Source organism: Cydia splendana, chromosome 12, assembly GCF_910591565.1.
Source record: "Cydia splendana chromosome 12, ilCydSple1.2, whole genome shotgun sequence".
In the NCBI taxonomy this organism is placed as follows: Eukaryota; Metazoa; Arthropoda; class Insecta; order Lepidoptera; family Tortricidae; genus Cydia; species Cydia splendana.
In genome coordinates this window covers 1,596,432-1,619,996 of record NC_085971.1, presented here as the reverse complement: position 1 = coordinate 1,619,996, position 23,565 = coordinate 1,596,432, and the positions used below count along the sequence as shown (strand labels likewise).

General features: G+C 38.1%; 1 protein-coding gene and 2 non-coding genes across 3 annotated transcripts in view; 2 read left to right on the top strand and 1 right to left on the bottom strand.

Annotated features, from left to right (window-relative positions):
* The window catches only part of LOC134795853 (tRNA dimethylallyltransferase), a 332,571-nt gene that overhangs the window by 225,632 nt on the left and 83,374 nt on the right, over positions 1-23,565 (top strand). The window lies entirely within an intron of this gene.
* Trnaa-ggc (transfer RNA alanine (anticodon GGC)) lies at positions 6,174-6,245 on the bottom strand. Its single transcript has one exon. It is a non-coding gene; the product is annotated as a tRNA-Ala (tRNA).
* Trnaa-ggc (transfer RNA alanine (anticodon GGC)) lies at positions 6,548-6,619 on the top strand. Its single transcript has one exon. It is a non-coding gene; the product is annotated as a tRNA-Ala (tRNA).

The following is a 23,565-nucleotide window of genomic DNA, read 5'->3' as shown; positions in this document are numbered from 1 at the left end:
AATGGCTCAACAATTGAAGGGATGTTTACAAAAACAACATAACTGCTTAGAGCGGTTGACACTTTTTTAAGAACATTGTTAATCGTTTCAGGTGTCAACCAGTGTAGTCAGTTATGTTGTTTTTGTAGACATCCCTTCAATTTGTGTCCGCAACTGTTCCTTGGTCGAGTCGGCGGGCGTCCCTTGAAAATATTTTATTAACTGCTAGTTTATTGTGTCTAATTCCGGATACGAATGTAGACAAGATGAAAACGAATAAAGATTTCAACAGTGGCCCTATTTGACTTTGACGCAAAAAAACAATGTTGAAAGAACACGGCCGGCGCTTAGGATGTTTGTTTTATATGAGCCGTTTATAAATGATCTAGATGTCATGTGTTAGATGCGGAGATAACTAACCCTCCTGCATAGAAATTTGTTTGCAGGGGGGGGGGGGGGGTCAACTATCTCTGCAGCTGGACACACCGACAATACATATACGGACAGGTACAAGCAAAATGCACGATAACTAAATTAGATCATTTAGTTTTATAGGGTCATTGCGTCAGTTCACCGTCCAGTGCCTGTTTCCGTCCACTTGGCGTAGTTGCTACCTATAAATAATTGCGTATAATTTGAATATAAATATGTATACCTGTCAAGTGGACAGAAACAGGCATGCACTGGACGGTAAACTGACGCAATGACCCTACATCATTGTGATATTTGTCCCTGACCAAAAATTATTTGATAACCCCATAAAATTTTCTATAATTTACAAGCCACACACATTAATTCAAGACGTGTCATGCTCCTTTTGATAAAATAAAGTACATATACATTTATTTGTATTCTGTCGATGTTTAATTTGACGTCGGATTCCACTCAAAGAGTAATCATGATTGATGCTTTTGAAAACCTAATAATCGTGATTAATGTTTTTGTAATGTTGAACTTTGAACTTTAAACCCCCTTATTCATAAAACTTTACGAGCCTGATTTTGTTAAATTATGTTTTATCCCTTTCTTACAAATACATAAGTCAAAATGACAGATAAAGACAAACGATTCATAGCTAATTCAGCCCAGTAACGCGTTTATGAGTAACGCCATACATCTCGAAAGACCATGCGGTGTGGAATTTGAGTTGTCAGGCGTCAGGAATTTTTCTTTCCTGGTACCGCAATACGGAAATGTCAATAATTATATGTCCTATGTAACTTCACGTCCACGGGTCCACGGGGGTCAAAAATAAATAAAGTTTCCATTTTGAAAATGGAGAAGAAAATGAGAGTTAAGTTTCGGAAAGTTTTCCACGTAAGAGCTTTCCGTTTTTTTTAATCTGCTGGCGGAAACCAGTTTTATTTTGGATTTTTACGATCAATTTTGATACAATTTGGTAACTTTGAAGAGCTCTTCATTCTGGGGAGAACATGAAATCCCAATTTGCGACAAAAAAACGTATGTTATCCGTTGTCTTAGAGTCAGACCAAGAATAGCCTGCAGCGGATTTGATAGCCCACGCAGTGAAAGTGTTATTTTAAACGTCAAACTTCTATGAAATTATGACGTATAAATGACACTTGCACTGCGTGGGCTATCAAATCCGCTGCAGACTTTTTTTGGTCCAACTCTACAAAAAAACCACGTTACGTTTTCGTAACTCAGAGGAAGATTTTTCAGGACATACGGTGAAATTCGAGGCGTCCGACATGTCATCTTCTATGACGGCTGATCGGTGATCACGTGGTGCTTTCCATAGAAAATAAAAGCGCCGGAAGCACCGGCCCCGGCCCGGTCTAGCGTGAGTCATCCTTTATGGATAATAGACAGACAGGAGAGGGCAGGACGCAGGACTAATATTGCGCGCAAATCGCATTGATAATTTGGAAAACACATTATTTTGGATTTAACCACACATGTCAAAGATTTATCTATTTTATATTCTAATATTTTCACATGGATGGTACATAGCTTATATAGTGAGCTCCAGACTAGCCTAGTGTACCTACCAGGTAAATTATACAAAATTAATACCGATATATTCCATCACTTTCTCAAAGCGAGGTACACAAAAACACATGACAGTGGCAAGATAATTTCACTTTTTAACAAGCTTTTATTAGGTCGACCTGTACGGCTACCACCAGTTTTGACATTGACAGATACGCTCGCGTCTAAGTAACTTACTTTCTATGCATCTCGCTCGTACTCGCATATTAGTGCAAGCGAGATGTATAGAAAGTAATTTACGTAGACGCGAGCGTATCTGTCAATGTCAAAACTGGTGGTAGCCGTACTGTATGTTACTTATGTAATGGAATCTAAGGTAACTAATTTAACCATCTTCCAAGGATCGTAGCGTCATGAAAATTGGCAGCTGTATGTAGTTCTGATGACAATACAATAATATGGTACCGTCGAACTGATCTGATGATGGAGACAGGAGGTGGCCATAGGAACTCTGTGATGAAACAACGCAACCTAATTGTGTTAGGGATTTTTAGAATTGTCTCGATGAGTATCAGTTGTCTGTCGTAAGAAAAATACAGTCAGCGATAAAAGCTTGTACCAAAAATGAAATTTTTGCCAAAAACTTATTATTTTATATGTTGGTAATCCCTGTACTAGGTGTAGAATTAAACTGTAGGCTGTACTCCTCATACTGACCAACATTTTTTCAGCGACTTTTAAAAATAACTTGTGGTTTGATTTTTAATACACTTTAAAGTTTATTCTAAGACGCAATGTATTGCGAATTTTGTTATGTTTAAGGCATAATAAGCAACGTCAATCTCAATTGTTATGGCGTGGCGATGGCGTCCATTGAAGATAATATTTATTTTGTATGAAAAATAGGAAGTCTAAATACTTCATAATTTTTTAAAGTTGTGGAACAAAAGTTTTACCGTTTGAGGAGTACAATCTATGTTTTAATTATTTGCTCGTGTTACAGCCCACACCTGGTATAGGTTACTCGCTTCTCGCCCACATTCTTACGTCTTCTTTAATTCCTAGTCACCTAACTCTAAAAGAATAAACAAAATTAAACTTTAAACTAAAGGCAGTGAGTCTAAATTCGAACGTGGCCCTGATGGGGTTTTTTATATATGATTCGTTGCATCGCTCTATCGTTAATTTTAAAATGTGCCGACATTGCTGAAAGACGATTTTATTGGGTGATTATTTCCGAGTATTTGTCACTGTTACATGTAATAAATGGTGGTGAATAAAGACTACATAAATGTGTGTATTTCAAACCGTTTTTACAATACGATGGTAAGACAGGTTTAGGAAAAGATTAAGGTGTATGAAACATGTATATAAGTCGTATACATTATGTGCCTATGACTTATATTTTCAGTTTAAGCATAATTTGACAGAACGCCGCAATAACCCAAATGGCATTGCTGCGACATTGTTTTATTTTCTGAGAGGACTGCCTCAATGCCATATCACCGACAAATTAAAATGCCTGTAAAAAAGAAAAAGTGTTTGAATTTTTCAGGTTTTTCGAGCAAAATTTGACACAACACCGCAATAATGTGCCTAGATGTCACAATAGAAGAAATTTAACGACGATTTTTTTCTAAAAGGGAGGGGGAGGGGGGATGAAACCATCCCCGTGCGTCCATTTTGAAAACGGAATGTGATATCACCGACAAATTAAAATGCAGTGGGCGCAATGTCTTCATCGCGCGTTTCTCGCCGCCCTAATCCGCGAGTCGTGGAGATATTTTCGCGAATATTGTGTGGCCACGAAACACACTTATTACAATACAAGATAGGTACTAGCTTCTGCCTGCGACTGCGTGGAATGATGATGATTGATAAAAACTACCTAACTATGTACGAAATTTTATGTAAATCGGTTCAGCGTGAATAGGTAACAGACAGATAGAGTTATAGGGACAGACACATATGAACAAATAAAAAACCGGCAAAGTACGAGTCGGACTCGCGCACGAAGGGTTCCGTACCATTACGCAAAAAACGGCAAAAAAATCACGTTTGTTGTATGGGAGCCCCACTTAAATATTTATTATCTGTATTTGTTGTTATAGCAACAGAAATACATCATCTGTGAAAATTTCAACTTTCTAGCTATTACGGTTCATGAGTTACAGCCTGGTGACAGCCAGACGGACAGCGCAGTCTTAATAATAGGGTCCCGTTTTTACCCTTTGGGTACGGAACCCTAAAAAACACGTAATAAATTAAATTAAGTTTTGTTTTTTTTAAGTCATAAGAGAAAACGCCTTACTGGTTGAGAATCGCTGTTCTCATGGCCCAACACAAACGAGGAATCGATTCAGCAATAAATCGGTGGGGCCGACACGCCGCGAATACCATTATAACTCGCGCTCATTGCGGATAAGCCCGCGGGACACCCTGTATACAATATACAGATACACCCCTCTAACTGTCGACGGCACTATTATTCACCCTGTATATCACGCTAATTTACAAGAAAAAGCGCTGGTGGCCTAGCGGTAAGAGCCTGAGACTTTCAATCCGGAGGTCGCGGGTTCAAACCCTGGCTCGTACCAATGAGTTTTTCGGAACTTATGTACGAAATATCATTTGATATTTACCAGTCGCTTTTCGGTGAAGGAAAACATCGTGAGGAAACCGGGATAATCCCAATAAGGCCTAGTTTACCCTCAGGGTTGGAAGGTCGGATGGCAGTCGCTTTCGTAAAAACTAGTGCCTACGCCAAATCTTGGGATTAGTTGCCAAGCGGACCCCAGGCTCCCATGAGCCGTGGCAAAATGCCGGGACAACGCGAAGAAGAAGAAGATATCACGCTAATTTACAATTATTTATTTAAGAGGAAATCGAAGGAAGTCAAACTAAAGCGTTGATATATGTACCTACTTACATCCTTTTGTTTAATAGGGCCATTTTATTTAAGCACAACATTAACCTATACTTTTTTTTTTATTTGTGAAATTTTATGTTATTTCTACTCAGAATCAGAAGCTCTTTCTATCCTAATAGGAGAAAAAGTGTCCCAAGGTTTTTATTTCCATTCCGTTACCATTTTTCATAGACTTTGTATGGCGGTCACGGAATGGAAAGATCGAAAATTGTATGGAAATTTTGGGACACTTTTTTTCTCCTATTAGGATCAAACGAGCTCATGATTCTGAGTAGAAATAACAAAAAAAAACCCAAATTTGAATAAAAAGTGTAGGGGACAACTTTAAATAAAATGGCCCAATAAATAGTTCTTTGTTTTACAAGGGACCAAAGTTATTGATACCCTCAAAGCAAGCGAAACTTGTTTTTATTAACTATAACTTTTAGTAGTTAGTTTTAACACTGACAAGTGACAACAATGACCCTCAATTTAGAATCACAAAGTTTTAATTAAAACTTCGCTAAAATCATCAAGTTCCATCGCTACATTTTTTTATTTATTTACTACTTGTCTGTCAGTTTGTATCCCAGACTTGGTAGGCTTGGTGTTAACATTTGTCATTTTTTTCATTAGATTTTTCAAAAAGTCAGATTCAAAAAATATAAAAGTCAGCCTATTGATATATACATACAGCTAGGGTTGCCCAAAAATACGTTGACAAAATGTTTTTAGGGATTTATTTTTACTTACATACTTATATTTTACAAAATGTTATTAATATTTAAATCAGTAATCATTTACGGGGACCATCGATTTAAAAAGGAATAAAAAAGAACATTACTTACATTTTGTATTGACCGTCACAAAACTGTCACAGAGAATTTGTATAGTCGTCTTAAGTTTTACAAAACAAACCGCAATTCAAATAAAGAAAATTCGTATCATAGTTCATCTTCCAGAATAAATTTCAACCTAAAGTTCATGCAACAAGGTGTAATATCGCTTGAAATGCATTGTGCGATGCAGGACTTTGTCAACTTTAGATTTGCAATGTGTGCATCAATGAATAATGTTTCTTTTTGTGCATTTTCACACTTATTTTTGGGTATTTTTGTTAATGAATGAGCATTCTTAAGACAAAACGGTTTTGGCACAGAGTGTGTTACTTAACAATGCATTTTATTGTAATTGCTATTTTTAAAAAGGTTGTAATAATATGTAAATATACAAACAAGTGTGAGTCTCGTTGATATAGAAGGTTCATTTTAGGTCTATGTACATTGTAAATACAGATGCCAATCACAATGAAAAAATCAACGATGATCAACTCTGGCCAACGTGGGACTCGAACCCACATCCTTGAATTGCCGGTCCAATGCGTTACCAATTCCGCCAGCTGACCATCCGTCAATCAACGCGAATTTAGTAATTGCAAGTCATTAAGCTGGCCCACAACACAACCATATTGTGTGGTCGGGAGGGGTAAGTCATGCGCTAACGCATGTCCTCAGAGGTGGTCAAGGTTGTAAACCTGTTAGGTTAGTCCGTATTGTCTCTTTCACTCCTGTACCGATAGGCTAATCAGTGCATTAAATGAGTACAACGCGAGCGCACGTCTTTTATTTATCACAAAACCTTAGAATGCAGATGTCACTAGTGAGATGGTCACAGTTGCAATGACTAAATTCGAGTTGATTGACGGATGGTCAGCTGGCTGAATTGGTAACGCATTGGACCGGCAATCCAAGGATGTGGGTTCGAGTCCCACGTTAGCCAGAGTGAACATCGTTGATTTTTTCATTGTGATTGACATCTGTATTTACAATTTATAGATTGTAATAATGTCCCACAATAAAAAAGCAAAAATATATTTTAACATTTAAGTTAATTTTAGGCTTTTATTCAAGTACCTTTTATTTGTTCCGCTGTCTGTAATAAAATCAAGTAAATAACTTTTGACCTTTGATTTCATTGAAACTTATTCAAAGGTCAAAAGTTAATTTGCAAGATTATAGTATTAAATAAATTACAAATTAAAGCTACGTAATTTTATACTTCAGTTCTCAATATTCATTTTTTTACTTTTTTCGTTTTTTGTCAAGTGGTTCCGCTAAGTACACGATTTTAATATGTAATTGATCCCTAAAGAGTTATAAAAAGTGCAGAAAGCTCGTCAACCCCTTACGTGACTTTCAGGATTGACAGCAGTCATTGCCAACAATCCCAACTCTTTTTGGCTCAATTGCGAAAATGTCCAGACGGTCGACGCTCTTACTTCAGTAGCTGACAATAAATGAACCTTAAAGCAAAAGACATAAGATGCACAATCAGTTGAGTGTTGCTGTTACCTCGAATAGATATCAAAATTTAATCGTGCATTATTTCTGCAATAAGATGCACGACAATTCACATTTCCCCTGGGTCGTCAAAGGTACGTCGGGAATGAAAGCTCATTGGAACCTGTTGCGAATATTGAAATTCTATAATATTGAAATATAAGTTTAGTGAAAATAACCGTGAATCATTCAAAACTGTTACAATTAATATTATTGTGTATATATACTATTTTAAAACACTGATTTAAACTTTCACGATTATTAAACATTATCAAACTACACAACGGGACTTAATCGCGTATTTAAGTTTTAAGATTTACCTCCGACGTTTCGAGGACGGCGTTGTCCCCGTGGTCTCGGAGAAGACTCACGTCGAACGTCGGAGGTAAATCTTAAAACTTAAATACGCGATTAAGTCCCGTTGTGTAGTTTGATAATATACTATTTTAGGTTAAGACCTAAGGGTATTCTAAAGTTTTTGTATGGGAGCAAACTTTTTCAGCTGCGTTACCGTACAAAGTGTAACTTTAATCTGATTAAGTTGTTAATTTTAATGTGTTAATGGATCTAATAATGCCCGTGTATACAAAATAATAAAAAAACCGGCCAAGTGCGAGTCGGACTCGCGTTTCTAGGGTTCCGCACATAAGTCCGACTCGCGCTTGACTGCACATTTCTAATAGGTTTTCCTGTCATATACAGGTAAAGAACTATTTTTTGTATTTTTTTCAAAATTTTAGACCCAGTAGTTTCGGAGATAAAGGGGGGGGAATGGTAATTTTTTGGCTATTTTCTTAAATAACTTCGAACCTATGTATTTTAAAATTATAAAAAAAAACATGTCCATCTTTGGGTCACTAATTTACATATGTGTACCAAATTTCAACTTAATTGGTCCAGTAGTTTCCGAGAAAATAGGCTGTGACAGACGGACAGACAGACAGACGCACGAGTGATCCTATAAGGGTCCCGTTTTTTCCTTTTGAGGTACGGAACCCTAAAAATCACATGGTTTTTGAAATATCGATGTTTCTTTGCTAGGGAGTCTAGGGACACGAAATCAGTGTTCTAAAAGTTGATTCACCCATTTTCCATTGATTAAAACGTGTATAAATTCAATATAAAAACTACAATTTTGCCTCTTAACTGACAAGTTTCAAACCTTATTACCTTGGTACCAAGGCATAAGGTTAATCTGTGGTTAGCTAAAGGTGTTAAGCCGACCACTGACTAACAGGCCGCCGGACGTTATCGGCCTGTCAGTTGTTCGGAGCTGTCAAAATTTTGTTCTAACTGACAGGCCGATACCGTCCGGCGGACTGTTAATCAGTGGGCCCCTTTAGTGATAGTGTAATAGTTTTGATGGTCGGTCGGGCATTTTGAACTATTGATGCATGAAGCTGATGAAGCATGACTCGGGCTTGTTCTGATAGATAAATTGTAGTGATGTGCCGACTATTGATTTGGCCGACTAACCGACTAATCGGCGCTCGAATGGCCGATTCGTCGGCCGACTAGTCGGCCAGATCATTGGTTTCGTATCGTTCAGGTGAAAAACAATAGTTTTACTCCTTTGGTTGCGCTATTTCATCATATTAGTTTGGTGTTCTCTACAGCTTCAAAGACCTATCACAAGAATTCCTGTCTTTCTTTTATTTTGCGATCCTGAGCAGATCGTCAGTACAGCTTGTAGGAGGTATTTCCAAGGCTCTATTTCTCGTACGTAGTCGCCAGTTAAGAACCTATCCCCTGTGGTCAGCGTCTTTACGATCAACGTGCCCTGTCTAAGTCTCTAAATTTTGCAATAACATTAATAGCTCGCCATGGCTCCACCATTAAAAAAAACAAATCCATACTATCCATACTAATATTATGAAGGCGAAAGTGTGTCTTTCTGTCTGTTACCTCTTCCCGCTTAAGCCGCTAAACCGATTTAGTTGAAATTTGATATAGAGATAGTTTGAGTCCCGGGGAAGGACATAGGATAGTTTTTATGTCGGAAATCATCCCTGAAGAGTGCAAAGGGGGGTGGAATTGAAAGAGTTAATGAAATGCCTAATAATTGAAGTAAGCAATGCGCGAATTGAATGATTGCTATTAACATTATCCAGGCGCTATACCTACTTTAGCTGCTGTCACTAATTCCACGCAGACAAAGTTGCGGGCTAAAGCTAGTACTGAATAATAATAAAATTATTTAACTATCGAACTTGCCCATGAAATTACACGAGAATCAGTTGAGATCGACCTGTAGAGGAAAACACCATCCCACCAACATACGATAACGATCAAACGGTCAATTATGAACAAAAGTTTTCGTATGCACCCTGAATAGGTATTTTAGTAAAATAGACATAAAAAATATGGTAAATATTGACTGTTGATTTCTTTTTTTCTGTTTTTCTTGCGCTAATAAAGTGCCGACTAATCGGCCATTTTTGCCGACTAGTCCCTGACTAATCGCCGACTACAAATGTGGCCGGATAGTCGGCTTTCCCGACTAGTCGGTACATCCCTAATAAATTGAAATCACTTTTTGTCATCTGCAGATTTCGGTGTACTTTGTACGGAAAATCATCTCCTTAATTCACGAAAAATTAAGGATTAAGGTTTAAGGTAATTTCGTGTCGCAGATAATTCCTGAAAATGAGATGAAAATCACCCAAAATTCTGTCAAAATACAAGTATTCAGGGTGATTCAGGAGACGTGGGCAGGACTAACACTGCGCATTTCGTAAATTATAAGCAACTGTTTTGTATCAGTATTAGTGAGGTTAACGTTAATTTTCTAGTCGTGTTGAAAAAAAAGTTACTAACTTATTTACGACATGCATGGTCACCCTAAAATTAGAATACTAAACTACAGATATTCTGTGTCAAATTGAATGTCATCTGTCATCACGGTCTGGTTACTTTTGAAAACTCGTATCTCACTCAAGTTGACTGTTTATTTTCTTCGTAATCAAAATGCTGTCATTACGGTTAAAGAGGTTTTATGTTTATTAATTAGGTCTTGTAGGGTGACCATGATTGTAGAGAATTAAATTTGCCCTCACCATAAAGTTAAAAAATAGGAAAAAGTGTGGTTGTTTCACTTAAATACTCGTACGACGGTGATCGATCAATTATCAGTTACTGAGTGTGCAGGATTAGTCCTGCTCACGTCTCATGAATCATCCTGTATATTATAGTAGGCATCCCTTCCCCGAATTATCTGATGGTTTTCGACATTCAGAATTACCGGGATACACCATATTTTAGGCATCATCAATTTGAGCAGTTTTTGAATTTACATCCAGATTCATCCCTGCTTAGTAAAAAGACGTAATTGACCCAAAGATACCTCCTGTTACTTATTATCTCCTTACAATTACTACCATACCAACTAGGCTACGGAGTTCTCCGAACCGAAGAGACTCCCTTTGCTCATTAAGTATGTCCATAGTGTCTACAAAAAGGTCAAAAAGCCTCCTTTCAAGCCCGCTTATTGTGACGCACGGGCAATCATAGAACCCTAATCTGAGCATAGCTTTTTTAGGGTTCCGTACCCAAAGGGTAAAACGGGACCCTATTACTAAGACTTCGCTGTCCGTCCGTCCGTCCGTCCGTCCGTCCGTCTGTCACCAGGCTGTATCTCACGAACCGTGATAGCTAGACAGTTGAAATTTTCACAGATGATGTATTTCTGTTGCCGCTATAACAACAAATACTAAAAACAGAATAAAATAAACATTTAAATGGGGCTCCCATACAACAAACGTGATTTTTGACCAAAGTTAAGCAACGTCGGGAGTGGTCAGTATTTGGATGGGTGACCGTTTTTTTTTTTTGCTTTTTTTTTTGCATTATGGTACGGAACCCTTCGTGCGCGAGTCCGACTCGCACTTGCCCGGTTTTTTTATAAGTGCTTGAAAAGCCCTGAAATTCATTCATGATGTTGGGTTGAAGATCTTTCTCGAGTAAAGTATAATAGTCGTTGACTTTCATTTATTGGTTTTGTCGGTATTCGGTAAATATAATCCGTCTCGCCGGTTCCTGGGCTCGTAGGGTCGCTCGGTACGACTGTACTGAAACGGCAGACGGTGGAATTATACGTGTAACATAGATGCGACACGTTTTCTACCAATAGGTAAAAAATATTTTAACTATATAAAATCATCAAGTAAATTACTCTACGAAAGTGGACGACCGCCCCTAAACCGCCTTTCCATACAAAAGTAGTCTCCATTTTCCTCTCAGGATATTAACAATTTAACATTATTGAAATAATTTTGACACAATTTGATGTAATCGAAATAACTCAGACGAAGGGGTATAGCTATAGTTAATATACGTATATCAAATTATGTAAAAACATTTTCCATTATGTCAATATCTAGAGAGGAAAATGGAGACTATGTTTGTATGGAAATGCGGTCGTCCCCTTTCCTCTTACATACCCTGTTAATTTGATCGAACAAAACTAAAAACGAAAAATACCTATTATTATATTTGTTTAGACTGTCTATAAGTACGTGCTAATCTGTGGCCCGTAGGTCGCGTAGGGCAGACGGGACGGAAAGGGCGCCGCCGGCGGCTCGCAGCCCTAACTTCCACCTGTATCTGGGCAAGAAACTTCCGAACCTATGTACAATAATATGGACGAATTGTAAAAAAACGGATGATCTACTAATGTAGGTGACCTTTTTAAGTATAAATTAATGGATATTCGGTCGTTTATCATAACATTCATAACGCTGCCCCAATATTACAGGGTTCTATGTTCTATGTTACATTTTCAAGATAGTTGAAATTCGACTTAATATCACTATGACAATGTTCAAATTTCAGTTCGATAAAAGTGAAACATAGAACCCTGTAATATTGGAGCAGCGATAAGTTAAAAGTGACAGTTCGACAAAATGTGTTTTACTTTTATTGATTTGGAAAATGGGGTCCCTTTGTTTGACATAATTATTGAAAGTCATAATGTAATGATTGCCAGATTATCATTAGTCATAATTCTGAAACCGTTCACTTTTCAGGATTTTCGCAGGGTTATCCTATAGATAGGTTAGGTTAGGTTTGTTTTATGGCAATCCTGAAAAGTTACGCGTTTCTGAGAAAAACCAAATTATGACTAACTAAAATGTGGACAAACAATACATTATGACTTAAAACTTTATGGGAAACAATAGAGACCCTTTGGAAAATACTTTAAATACGTGTATGATTGAAAAATAAAAAGTTTTTGGCAAAAATATAATTTTTGGTACAAGTTTTTATCGCTGACTGTACTTTTCTTACGACAGACATCTAATACTCATCGAGACAATTCTAAAAACCCCTAACACAATTAGGTTGCGTTGTTTCATCACAGAGTTCCTATGGCCACCTCCTGTCTCCATTATCAGATCAGCTCGATGGTACCATAATATTGCATTGTCATCCGATTTATACATGCGTGCAAAATTTCAGCTCAATCGGAAAGCGGGAAGTGGATCAAATTTAACTTGCAAGATTTGATTACAGACCGACAGACAGACAGACAACGGGACAGACGAAACTAAATAAAAGCTTGTAATAAAAAGTGTGTTGTATCAGCTCCGACGCACGACTGGAGTTTACACCCTATTGACAGTTGTTATTTGTTGACATTGATTAAATAAAGTGTAGGCGCAAGATAAGTTGCGCACGAAACATACTGCCCGATTCGAACTTTAAGATACGTCAATTAATAGATCTAGAAACGATATGGATTAGATGTGTCAGTGTCAAAAGTGACGTTTTTGTTTGAAGAAACGTCACATTTGACACTGACATATCTAATCCATATCGTTTCTAGATCTATTAACTGACGTATCTTAAAGTTCGAATCGGGCCGTTAACCAAACATAACGTTACGGATCACGCAAAGTTCTCATGCCAAGTGGTACGTCAAGTACGGAGCTTTAAAGCTCTGGTTTCCTAGGATAGCGGTGCCGTTATTATATAGCAGCCGTCTCCATACAAAATACTGCTCCATCCATATTTAGCCTTATTATTTTGTATGGAGACATTGGACCCGGCCGCTATACAGGGTGAAATCGGGGTCGTTTAGCAAGAAAGAAAAATAAGACTTGCCACTTAATTAGGAATACAACACTGTAGATTAGAGTGCATTCATTTGTATCTTTTTCGTACATACAAAAATTAAATACAAAATAATTTCTTATTTAGAGTCATGGTCACCCTGTACAGACTTGACAAGACAAACATCTAGTAAAGAAAGTAGTGGTAACTTACGATTATTAATTGATCACACTTATCTTCGGATTTACATTCAGTGTAAAAGCAATTAAAAAGTTTAAAAAATAATTTAAAGACTTTATTAAAATAATCTCCACAAGCTTTTAACAAATACGACCAAAACTTAAACATACCTACTTCAGGAGCTGCTCAAAGTGTGATCCGTTTTGCTGTCGACACAATTCGGCTCGTCGCCTTAGGTTATCTTTTAATCTGCCGAGAGCAAAGTGATTCATTTTCACACTTTCAAATGTTCCAATAACTCGCTGACGAAGCTATCGAACTAATCGAAGGATAGTGTTGGACTCTTGTTCATACACCAATCTTTTGATTTCGCCCCAGAGAAAAAAATCCAAGGGCGTCAGGTTGGGACTACGAGGAGGCCATGCCACGGGTTCGCCGCGGCCAATCCAACGTCCCGGGAACTGTTCATCGAGGTAATTGCGTACTCGGTGTTCAAAATGAGCCGAAGCACCATCGTTTTGATAGTGTAAGTTATGCAAGTAATGTTCCGGCACTTCTCGCAGTAAATAAATAAATAAATCCCGAGCAGTGGTAGCACGACGTGCTTGGTAATAAAACATTACCATGTCAGACCGCTCAACATTTGAAAACGGATATGCCGCGGGCATTTTTCTGCTTAATTATCTTTAGAATTGCCAGAATTAATGAACTCAATGTACAATCCTTGAATGATTTTATTTATTTTAAAGTTTTGACTTTGTCATAACAGTGACGGTTGACATGTCTTACTCGTCTAATCAGTTGTTTATTAAATAGGTTTTAACATTAATTGTAAGGTAACCATAATTTGTGTTTTCTACTGGTATACTTAAATTGCTGATTAATTAATGGATAGCTGCAATTAGTTAAAAATTAACTTTATACCTAACATCGCATTAATTTACCGAGTTAAGTACAATAGGTTTGAATCACGACCCCGATTTCGCCCTGTATATATGATGGCACGGCTATCCTAGGAAAACAGAGCTTTAGGAATATGTATTCTTACTGCCATGTCTGTTTAGTTTTGCTGCATTATGCTGGGATGTTAGTTAGCCGCGACCACGACCAGTGATACCTGTGTAGAAACGTCGGTAAATAAAGGTAACAAAATAAATTCAAAGTTAGTGTGGCCAGCCTCTACTGCTGTTTCTCTCGCCCCGGGCAAAATAAACTATGTTTCTCTTACATCACCTGAACTTATGTCCTTCGTGACGTCAATCTTTAAAAATAAGTCGAATATGCCCCCGGATTCAGCCAGGCAAAGACACGGCGTGGGCAAACAATAACAGTTCGTTTGAATGGCCACAATGCAATTGCTTATTTTATTGTCAAAATGCAATCCAAGATCTTTAAACAATTTCCGTCTTATCACAAAGGAATATGGTTGAAATTCGTAAAAATGCATCTTCTGTCCAAGTATGTGGAACTTATATGTGGTTTTTTGATACAACAGACATGTTTAGGCACTTGGTTCAGTGACTTTGTAATAATGGTGTTTAAAAAAACAAGGTTGATGATTTCGCTAAATGCTTGTGTGGTTAAACAATTAAATGTTTGGATAAACCTACGTTTTTGGAAAGGGACAAGTGTCATGAAACTCTACGTGGGTTCAGCAAATACAAAAAGGTTTTGTATGAATAAACAATTAAGCATCTTTTTTTAATCTTATTTATTTTATAAGCCATACATCTTCAATTAAACATTTTCAAATTATGTAAAGTAGTCGATTTATACTGCGTGTTTTTTTTAACCCTTTGCCAAATTTTGCGAGGTGAGTATATGTACATATATGTATAGGTTTTTGAGCAACTTTTGCTAGTGGCTCTGTAAGCTGTAGACCCCGCGAGCATAACTTAAAACTGAATAATAGTATGGCTCCGCCATTAAAAAAAACCGGCGAAGTTCGAGTCGGACTCGCGTTTCTAGGGTTCCGTACATAAGTCCGACTCACGCTTGACTGCACATTTCTAATAGGTTTTCCTGTCATCTATAGGTAAAGAACTATCTTGTGTATTTTTTTCCAAATTTTAGACCCAGTAGTTTCAAAGATAAAGGGGGGGGGTGGTCATTTTATGGCTATTTTCTTAAATAACTTCGAACCTATGTATTTTAAAATTATAAAAAAACATGTCCATTTTGGGTCACTAATTTACAAATGTTTACCAAATTTCAACTTAATTGGTCCAGTAGTTTCCGAGAAAATAGGCTGTGACAGACGGACAGACAGACAGACGCACGAGTGATCCTATAAGGGTTCCGTTTTTTCCTTTTGAGGTACGGAACCCTAAAAAAACAAAAACTGAATCAACAAAAAATTAAGTTTACTCATTGAACCTGCTCACAAAATTTCAGGATAATCGGTTGCGATTTGTGACCTCTAAGAACATTCGGACATACGAAAAGCGTTTTGCCCATGCAAAGTGAAACTGAGACCTTCGCTGACGCTCGGTAAATTATGGGAGGAAAAAACGACGTCTAATCAGTTAAAATGTTTGAATCAGCCAATTTAAGTGGAGTATCAAAAGCAAGAGTTAATGGGGCCCACTGATTAACAGTCCGCCGGACGGTATCGGCCTGGCAAAATTTTGACAACTGACAGGCCGATACCGTCCGGCGGACTGTTAATCAGTGGGCCCCTTAAAAGCGATGAAAAAGCTTAGACGGTCTTCATCACATTGAACCTGTAGTATCTCGCGGCGAGATAGACTACCCGTCTTTTTCTAACTATGTTAATAAAAGAAGGACGGGTAGTCTATCTCCCCGCGAGATACTGTCGCCACAATCTTCTGCTAACCCGGCAGTGGTATAAGGTTGAACCTTAAAAAGAAGACTGCAACTGAGTCTAAAACTCGCCGTTAAAAATCCAAAACTGGAGATTTAAAACCGAACCCAAAAGCTGAGCTCAAACTACTAATGCTTTAGTTGTCACAAAACTTTAAACGACGGCACACCGTCTTTCTATCCATCTTACATCACACAGCAACTCCATTGCAAAAGAAGACTTAACACTTAGAAATTAAAGTCGAAATTTGAATAACTTTGGATGATTTTGTAAGAGGTTGCTAAAGTTTTGAGATGTTCACCCTCTGGTTCGGGGGTGGGGTAGGATTCCAGTCACGCTTGGAGTTTAATAATCGCGGAAAGTGCGATATTGCATCGGCTACAGATAAGGGATGATATATTAGATGTTATATTGTTTTTTTAAAGACAGGTGGACGAGGGACATTGGCGTATAGGAATCTAATAGCGTTTTGTGTTTCCTTTTGTGAAATAGATTCAATGGAGAAATAAAAACCCAATTCTGCGGATCACGGCCTGAATAGGTGGGACATATGTGACATGACTACTGATGATTACTGTAACAGCAATATTAAAACATATTGATATTTTTAATAAATTAATTAAAAACTAAGAATAACAACGCGACTGCAGCTTAAAAGCGAACTGAAGAGATAAAAAAACTGCTATATTATTTTTATTATGACGTCACACATAGGGATCGTGCGCGTTGGACGGTCTGCCATCTTGTGGCCTGAATCGGAAACATATGTGCACATGTACATTTCCAAAGCAAGTGCTACCATCTACCGTTCTCGTCGGTACGTTTCCTTGTGCTTAGTAGGTTCTGCCATCTTGTGGGCTACATCGGAAGCATAAACGACACATTTACGCCCCGCGCCATAAATCCGACGTCTCCTATGCTGACCCCTATAGGCCCTATAGTTCATGCACGGGCCCTATAGCCTATGTCACTGGGGTGATATGTCTTATGATGTAAGGATTCTAATGTAATGATACATCATACATTTTATAAAATAATCCCACAAACACATAATCCCTCTTTCATATGACGTACAGTAATAACGCGAAACGTGTGTCATTACCACTTTAAATATTGAACATATGTCAATTCAATATCCACACACACATGATTCCTTTAGTTTCCTGTTAGGTTACTCATCGCAGGACCTAAAAATATTTGATTCCTAAAACTGAAAAACACATGGCTTTGTGCATTAAAGTTTGTCAGTTGTTAGAATTACAATTTTAATATGTTTATGCGGTGATGAATATTATGAGACTTCCCATATGCACATTTTCGCGCAGCGAGCAGCGACAGTTAATTTATAATTACCTACATTTTTGATACAAGCTTCCTTTGACTGTACTTTTCATTCAACAGGCAAGTAATACTCATCAAGACGATTCTAACAAATCCAAACACAATGAGGTTGCGTTGTCTTTTACAGAATTCCTTGCCTCCTCCTGTCTCCATTATGAGATCAGCTCGATGGCACCATAATATTGCATCGTATTTGATGTTTCAGCTTTAAAATAATGGGATGTGGGTCTAAGTTTTGGCTTGCAAGATTTGACCCGAACAAACATATTAAGTATTATACATACAAACAAACATTACATGTTTTAACTTTTATTTAGATTTTATTTATATACACGCTTTTAAGAAATATAATTTGACGACCGGTCTAGCCTAGTGGGTAGTGACCCTGCCTATGAAGCCGATGGTCCCGGGTTCGAATCCCGGTAACGGCATTTATTTGTGTGATGATACAGATATTTGTTCCTGAGTCATGGTTGTTTTTCTATGTATTTAAGTATTTATATAATATATCGTTGTCTGAGTACCCACAACACAAGCCTTCTTGAGCATACCGTGGTCAGTCAATATGTGTAAAAAATGTCTCATAATATTTATTTATTAATTTATTATAATAAAATATTATGAAGGACGTATGAGTACGCCGATGCCGCCGCTGCGCGCTGTTACTGTCAATTTGCTTGATAAGGGACGGAATGAACGTCATAATCGTGGCATATCGTGGCAATAATGCGGCGGCGAACGTCACTCATTGTATGTAATTTTATCAAGGAAATTGACAGAAGACAGCGCCGCCGCAGTTATGTTGCAAAAATAATGTAGCTGCAGTTGCCATTCGAATGTCACATTTGTTATTTTTTCGGCTCATTTTGTGGAAATACGTGCAAGAATGGTAGTAAAGTAATAATAACACGACAAATTATGGGAAATACGTCATATTTGGGTCTTATCGTGTAATATAGGCAGTTGCATAGTTTTTCCGTTTCGTGTGGTTTACAATGGCAGCCGGGTCCACGCCAACCGTCATTATCATCGATGAGCAAATTCTCGTAAGAAATACGTTATTAAGTCAGGATCGTATAGGCGGTTGCACAGTTTTCCATTTTCCAGGACTTCTAGCCAATATTACTTTTTTCATAGAAAATGGTAATCGAAACTTCAATAATGTATGAAAATTGTCCAGGACTTTTCGTTGCATCTGTCATCCCATTACATTTGTTTTTTACTTCTCGTTTGGTGTTGATCGATGTGAAATTGTCATCTTGGCTAGGCCCTCTGCTCTGGTATGTGACCAAAATTTCGGTGCATTGTTGTTACGTTCGATGTGCGATTCACTTTAACCATAAGTAAATAATAAAAAACCGGCCAAGTGCGAGTCGGATTCGCTCACGAAGGGTTCCGTACCATTACGCAAAAACGGCAAAAAAATCACCTTTGTTGTATGGGAACTGGGAACCCCACTTAAATATTTATTATATTCTGTTTTTAGTATTTGTTGTTATAGCTGCAACAGAAATAGGTACCTACATCATCTGTGAAATTTCAACTGTCTAAGTCACGGTTCATGAGATACAGCCTGGTGGCAGACAGACAGAAAGACAGACGGACAGACAGACGGACAGACAGACAGACGGACAGAGGAGTCTATTACTAAATAGGGTCCCGTTTTTACCCTTCGGGTACCCCTAAAAAATAGAAGTTTTTTATATATTTGAGGCAGTATTTTGTTAGACAGTGACAATTCTGTACGCAAAACTATTATCAATTCAGTGGCATCGTGCACCGTACCCATGCGGTTGGTGCGCGCCCTACTAATCGTTATAATTTCTAAAAATACCCGCGATCAAATATAAAAGCCGTTGCCGGGACGGTATGCGCGGAATGCGCGGCTATACTGGGAGGGAGGGACTTGCATTAAAATAAACTGTGAACTACCTCATTTTCAATTCTGTCTATAGCAGAGGTTGCCAACCTTTTTACATAGGTACTTTTATTGAGCTTTAAGCTTCGTACGGGCTAACAAATTACACACCTAAACGTTCCTCAAGAATCACTCTGTTGATAGGTGAAAACCGCATGAAAATCCGTTCAGTAGTTTTTGAGTTTATCGCGAACAAACATACATACCTTTATTGAGCTTCAAGCTTTGTACGGGCTAACAAATTACACACCTAAACCTTCCTCAAGAATCACTCTGTTGATGGGTGAAAACCGCATGAAAATCCGTTCAGTAGTTTTTGAGTTTATCGCGAACAAACATCCAAACACACAGACAGACGCGGCGTTTTATAAGGTCTAGTGATGTGTGCTTCAAATCTTGTAACTTAAATTTGAACCACTTCTCGGTGTCTGATTGAGCTGAAATTTGGCGTATTTCCGATGGCAATGCAGTGAATCGGATGCATAATGCTAACATCCAGCTGATCTGATGATTCAGTCAGTCAGAGCCTCAGCCAAAGGAACTCAGGCTTATTAGAAAGATCTCAAGAAGTACTTGATAAATATGCAAAGTGGGGATATACAGTCGGTAATAAAAGTTACCATCAAAACATATTTTTGATGGTAACTTGTTTACTTGCGTTAAGCCCCAGTTGATGGAATTCGTGTCTCCCAAAAGGATTTGGGAACCGTCCCAAATCCTTTTGTACCGACAAAACCAAGAGATGGTGAACATCGTCATGTGCCTTTCTCGTAGCATCTGTGAGGCTAAGCGTATGTTAAGTGAGAGGCAGGCGACGCAGTTCACGCAGCGCAGCGCAGATCAGATTTTGAACGTCCTTTAGCTACGCACGCGGCATCGCAAGGATGTTCCAAACTTTACAAAATCTGCTCTGCGCTGCGCGTGAACTGCGTAGCCTGCGTCTCAGCATACGCTTAGCCTGATCTGTGTGTACAGTTTTTCTTTACGTTTGGCATTTGCCATGTTGGCTAGGCCTCCTGGTGTACCCCGGTGCTTAAGCACAAATTGCCGGCCCTCATGTGCGACGCATTAGCATAAACATCCAGCTAATTAGCGATCCACATGTAAATCATGCACTTATCGATGCGAGCGTTAGGCAACTTATTTACTTCTGCATACATTTTTTTTTTTCAGTTTTCAATGTATTATAATAACCGCAAAAAACTTACTTACTATTAGAGGCACATCGCTGTTGACAGCTGTCAGATGATATTCATGACCGTTTGATCCCAATAAAGTCAATGTGGCTAATTTCGTCTTCCGTTATAGCATAGGGTCTCTATTCCGTCCACTAGCGTTTTTATCTAACAACGAACAAAATTGATAATTTCATCGACAAAGCAGCGATTGCTTTTAGTTTCAGCAATCAAAAGCAAATGGGTTTTTTTCCTACGATTGCAAATTAAAGAAATATACGCTCCTGGACGGAATAGTCCCTATGACGGAATTAGCCACATTGACCTTAACTATACCCTTCTAAGTTATAATATGGCTGGTTTGAATTGAAGATCCCTTAATTCTGCACGGCACAAATACGAAATCACAACTTATCCCGAAAAAAGAAAATGTAATTTTGCTGTGAGTTGCGGAAATACCATAAGTAGGTGCCATCACGCTCCGCGATTGTTGACAAACAAAACAAACAAACAAAATTTACTTTATTCATGTAGGCCTAGCAACAAGCTCTTATGAATCGTAATTAAGTTGTAATTAAGTTGCGCCATTTAGGGTCCTAGCTGAAATTGGTTAATCAATACTTACGCTATAGAATTTCCAATATATAATAATTATCAATATAGAATTCAATACATACCTACTAATGTTACTGTGACAAGGTACGAAATGTAAAGTAAAAATAAATATTTTTATTTTACTGACGCAAGGAATCGAAGAGTACACGTAACATACGAATTCCAAGAAAACTGCTTTCAAAACTCAGGTTCTTAAGTAAATGAACCTCACTCAACCTGTCACCTCCAAAACGTCTCAAGCGCCACAAAAGCAGTACTTACAACAACGCTCTTAACTAACCTGTATTGAACTCTATGTCTGGCGTAATAAGGTGTACGAATAATCAAAGAACGATGTTATATTACAAGCTTTCTTGAAATTAAAGGTGTTGCGGTTGGCCATCTGTCATGCCGCGACATGTGGCCCTTTTTACGTCCCTACGATTTGTTTGTGTCGCTGTCTCGTTTTAGCATGTGTGTGGTGTGTTAGGCTGTCTCTTTCGTTCATGGTTTTCCTTCAACGTGCGGTAATTGAAATCGAACACTGCATGCGGGTAAGTGAAAGGACTCGGGCATAGAGGTGAATGGCAGATGCGACTTTTACTTTAGCCTAAAGGTGACGTTTGGATGGCAACTGAAGTTGCATTCAGGTGACAGTCCATTTCCAACAACTGCAGCACTACCATACATTTTACTGTGGAAATTGACAATAACACCGACGCGTTCGTACTAGTAGTGCAGCTGCGGTCAGAAATGGAATGTTACCCTTACTGTTGCAACATTACTGCTGCGGCCTTGACGCGGGCGCTGTACCTATATATCTGTAAATTTGCTTGATAAAATGAGTGACGTTTCCCGCCGCACTGCTGCCGCGATTATGACGTTCAATCCGTCACTTATTTTATCAAGGAAATTGACAGATACAGCAACGGCATCATCGCCGCCGTAACGACGCCACAGTAATGCAGCTGCAGTTGCCATCCAAATGTCACCTTTAAGGGTAACATTCCATTTCTGACCGCCGCTGCACTACTAGTAACTAAACGCGTCGGTGTTATTGTCAATTTCCATAGTAAAATGAATGGTAGTGCTGCTGTCGTTGGAAATGGACTGTCTCCTTAAAAGTCAAATTCCAAATCTGTACGTATTGAAAACGGGCATCTTGTATCAGTTCCCTTATTTGTAAATTGACTCATAAGGACTGGTGCGAGATTTGTACTGTCAAAATACTCATCTAAAATCCGCGCTAGCTTTCGTGATTCAACCTAAACCTAGATACTGACAAACAACGCACAGCCTAACTAAACCTTAGAAGATAGGACATAGGAATTTGAAACTTGAAGCTCTGGACAGGATTTTTTGACATTAAACCCAAAAGGGGTGTGAATATTGATTTATATCATAGGAAGGTATCGTAAGTCTGATCAATACATTAATAGTGAATAGAATCAGGCGTTACTTTGCGGAAATCCATATTAATTAAAACCAAAATATGATTTTGCTAATCCGCGAAAAGATAGCCTGCTAGTCAATCAGTGCTAACCCGTTATACTTACTTGCATATTTTTTACATGCAATTAATGTTCCCACCCTCTTAAAGCAAAAAGAAATACGCAAATAAATATAACAAGCCATCGCCAAAAGAACAATACTCGACACGTGTTTCGCCTATCTAAGAGGCAACATCTCCTGAAGATCTTTTTCTGTTACCTACCAATACCATCTCCACCCATAACCGTTGACTACGTTAGCCCGAAAGCTCGGAGACCTACTTATTTCTTTAAAACATTCTCTATGAGGCTTGAATCCCTTAGGCACAAACCCACGTATGATGATCAGTCTGTCTGTCCGTCCGTCTGTCATGCGTGCGTTGACCTACCCTAAGACCCGTTGTCAAACTGAGATGCTCTGTTGAGCTATATTTACCTATTAATATATTATGTCAACGAATACATACTGCACATACACACGTAACGTAACACTGAAAGTTTTTGGATTGAGCCACACATAAATTATGCAATGAAATAAGCATTTAGTTTTTTTCAAAATATGAATTGCGTAGTTTTCTGTATAAACAAAATGGGTACCTACGCAATACTCGCCATATAAAAACTGAGTAAAATTGCCTTACATAAACGAAGTTTCGAACAATTTACTGTGTTGGTGGTCAATAGAAACGTCGGGCTATATTTTAAATTCATTATACATGATATAATCCGTTGACATCATTTTATTACTTCTACCTTATTACTACAAGTAGAGTATTAATACTTAGTAGGTAATATACATAAACCTTTACAATA